This window comes from Heterocephalus glaber, unplaced genomic scaffold (genome assembly GCF_053883595.1).
Source record: "Heterocephalus glaber isolate CG9 unplaced genomic scaffold, H.glaber_assembly_v1.0 deba00001666, whole genome shotgun sequence".
NCBI classification, from domain to species: Eukaryota; Metazoa; Chordata; class Mammalia; order Rodentia; family Bathyergidae; genus Heterocephalus; species Heterocephalus glaber.
In genome coordinates, this window is record NW_028258406.1 from 10447522 (window position 1) to 10451875 (window position 4354).

The window sequence follows — 4354 nt, forward strand, 5'->3', positions numbered from 1 at the left end:
AAGAGACACCAGGGACAGGAGTCATGGAGAAAAGGCCATGTGAGAACACAGTGAGAAGGTGATCAGCTGCAAGCCAAGGAGAGGCTCTTCGGGAGAAAGCAATGCCACTGGCACCTTGGTCTTTGATGTCCAGCCTCCAGAATATGGAGCCACAGTTTCTGTTTTTTAAGCCACCTATTCCAGGGTTGTTTTGTTTTGATAATTACATAGATTTGGGTAGTGTAAAGAAGAGTACTGCCAAAATAAATATTTTTAAATGTCACAATGGCTTTGGACCTGGCTAATGGGTTGAGGCTAGAAGAGTTTTGAGACATGTTGGGAGAAATATAATCATCAAAGGTGATTCTACTGAGGTCTCAGAAGAAATGAAGACTTGGAATTGGATAGTAGAAGAAAAGGGAATCCTTGTTACAAAGTGGCAAAGTACCCAGCTGAATTGCTTTTTAATGTTTTATAGAGGGTATAACTTGCTCAACAATGAAATTGGATATATAGCTGGCAAGACAGCCAAATGTTGAAGGTGTGACCTGATTTCTCCTTACACAAAATATGAGAAGAGATAGATACATGAATGAATGAACTGTTAAGCAAAAGAGAACCAAAACTTGAATTTTTTGTCCATATCACAAAAAAAATTATAATCCTTGTTCTGAAGAGAATGCTGGAGGTGTGGCTGAACAATCACTCTAAATAGAGATTGTCCATGGATCTATGTGTCTTTTCAACAGGAACCAGGGATATACTAGAAGAAACACTGCCAGCTCAGACTAAAGCAGACAGAAATGAGACAAAATACAGAAAGGCTGGCAGACCTCTGGGAATCCACAGGATGGGACAGTAAAGCCATTTGCCTGAGAGTGTGGATTATCCTTTCAAGAAAAAAGGATGAAAGGCCCTGAAGGCAGTTCATGCCCAGTGCACACAGGCCTGAGAAGCCACATACCCATATGGGAATCCCTATCTGCTACTTGGTCTCAGTGGCTAGACTGTACCACTGAATACCTGGAGATCAAAGCTGCCACCCAGAGCCTCAGGGGTGAAACTGCTGCCTGGGGCTATGGAGGTGACAGTGACACTCCAATAGGCCTGGAAGGCAAAGCATCAAACCAAAGAAGATTAGTCACTAATATTAAAAAAATCTAATGGAATTTACCAGCTTGGCTTTGGAGTTGATTGGGACCTATGATGCCTTTCTTCTTTGTGATTTCACTCTTTCCAATGGGAATATCTTATTATGCCTGTCTCACCTTAGCATTTTGTAAGCACTCAATATGTCTGGTTTTACAAGTTCACAGCTGAGGAATTTTGCCTCAGCATAACACTGAGTCCCAGCCATACTTGGTTCAAATATTTAGGATGAGACTTTGGACTTGCCAATGGTGCTAAAATGAACAGGGTGATAGGATCAGTATGTGCTGTAGGATATCTTACATTTAAAGAGGACATGAATTTTGTACTAAAATATTCACAGTTGTACTGTATGTAATCAATCAAAATTGACAACTATGCAAGTACCTATCACTAGTAAAACGGCTAAATACTTACCTAGTCACACAATGGAATATTACAAAAATTAGCACCACTCTGTATAATAACATGCAGTATCAAGTCAATCTTATAAACAGAACTGATACTAGAAGTCAACAATAAGAGAGCATAGGAATTATGAGTTCATATATACAAAAGGCAAAACCAGGCAAATGTAACTGATGATGTTAGGAGTCAGAAGGGTGGACACTATTTGGTGGGACAGTGACAGGAAGGGGCCTGAGCAGCCCCTGGAATGCTGGCCACATTCCCTTTCTCAAGCTGGGCACTGGTTATGCAGTGTGTTCAGTTTGTGAAGAATCATTGCGTTGTATGTGCACTTTCTTTACTGCATTTATAGTTTGGCAAAGTTTCATTTTTATACGAAGAAGAAATAAAGGTGTTTTCAGGCAAATTAAACACAGAGAATTAATAGCCATCAGGTTCATAGTGAAAGAATTAATTAATGTGTTTCCTTCAAGTGGAAAAAAAGATCCCAGCCAGTAGCATGGAAATGCAGAAAAACATTAAAAGTAGTGTAAGATAAATGGTTATATCAAAATTAATAACTATTGACTGTATAAAACAATAAGAATACTTTCTTATGAAGTATAAAGTGTATGTAAAATTAAAATACAGGACAATAATGCAAACTTTTTTAAAAGGCAACACAAATTGTTCTAGATTTTCCAGAGAGTGGTAAAAAGTTTTGATTTGTATCCATTCTCACAAGTCTTGTATATATGATATAATCTCTAGCCTAGTAGGTAAAACAAGTATAAAATAATCTATAACCAATCAAGGTAAATGAAGAGAAATAAAGGAATAATAATAACTAGTAAAAAATTAACAAATTCAAAGGAAGTCATCAAAGAATAAAGAAAACAGAAAAATGGTAGATTTGAGAACATGAAATAACAATGACATAGATATAAATGAACTAAATATTCTTAGGCTAAATTTTTCAGGACAATCTTTTTAAAACACTGATGCTACTTATAACAGACAAAATTCTAATATATGAACATATAAATATTGAATGAAAACAAATATATCATAAAAATAAAACTGTGTCCTATACTCATACAAAGTAGATTTTCACAAATAAGTGTTATTAGAACATAACAATCTGAATATTAACACTACTGATCTGTACACTGAAAATGGTTAAGATGATAAGTTTTATGTAACATATTTTCTACAATTAAATCTTTTAAAACTTTTTATATTCATTAAGTTTATTGATACATTTTAGGTGTAGACTATGATGACATTCATCATTGGGAATTTGTACCTTTACATGATACATCTTTGTTCTTATTTTTTTGCTCATTCCCCTGCCCTCCTTCCACCCTCCACTCCTCCCTATTTACAAAGACTTTGTTTCCACTTTCTCATTTTCTCATATTTATTCTTTTCCCTTTCCCTACCCTTCCCATTTCCCCTTCCCCTTTGGGCCTTATCTTCCTATTTCACATTATCTAGTCTACATTTTGATCCTTATTTACACTTTTAGTTTCTCACACTAGAGAAACTAGTCAATATTTACACATGTGTGTCCTATTTATTTCACTTAGGAGTATTGCCTCAATGTACAACCATATAGCTATAAATGACCTAGTTTCTCATTCTTTATGGCTCAGTAGTACTTCATTTTATAAAAAAAAAAACACACCTTTATCCAGTCACTAGTTGATGGGCAATTGGGCTATTCCAAGTTTTAGCTATTACAAACTCTGCCACTATAAATATGGGTGTGCATATATCACTGTGGTGTGATTCTTTTAATTATTTTTGGGAAGATACCCAGCAGGAGAAAAGCTGGGTCAAATGGGACCTCTATTCATAGTTTTTGTGAGGAATCTCCACTCTGATTTCCACAATAGTTGCACCAGTTTACACTCTAACCAACAGTGGAAAACAGTTCCTTTTTCCCTACAACCCCATCAGCATTTGTTATTGGTTGATTTCCTGATAGGAGCCATTCTTTCTGGAGTAAAGTAGAACCTCAGCATCACCTTCATTGCAACAGCAGAGAAAGACCCAACTAAAAAAGAGAACTATAGGCCAATCTCCCTAATGAACATAGACACAAAAATCCTCAATAAGATACTGGCAAACAGAATGTACAGTATCATCAAGAAGTTCATACACTCTGACCAAGTGGGATTCATCCCAGGGATGCAGGGATGGTTCAACACATGCAAATCAATAAATGTAATACACTATATCAATAGAGCCAAGGACAAAAGCCATATGATTATCTCCATAGATGCAGAAAAAGCATTCAACACACAATTCATGATAGAAACCCTACAGAAAATTGGAATAGATGGTCCTTATCTTAGCCTGATAAAAGCCATCTATGAAAAACCAACAGCCAACATCATACTAAATGATCAGAAACTGAAATTCTTCACACTAAAATCAGGAACAAGACAAGGATGTCCACTATCACCACTCCTGTACAATATAGTTCTGGAAACATTAGCCATGGCAATTAGACAAGAGAAAGAAATAAAAGGAATAAAGATAGGAAATGAAGAAGTCAAATTGTCATTATTTGCAGATGACATGATACTGTATATAGAAGACCTCAAGAACTCCACCAAAAGTCTTCTAGACTTAATAACCAAATTTGGGAGAGTAGCTTGATACAAGGTCAACACACAAAAATCAATAACTTTCCTGTACATGAACAACAGATTCACTGAGAGAAGAACTGGAGAAACAACTTCTTTCACAATAGCATACAACAAAATGAAATACCTAGGAATCAATCTAACGAAAGAAATAAAAGACTTCTACTCTGAAAACTATAGCACTC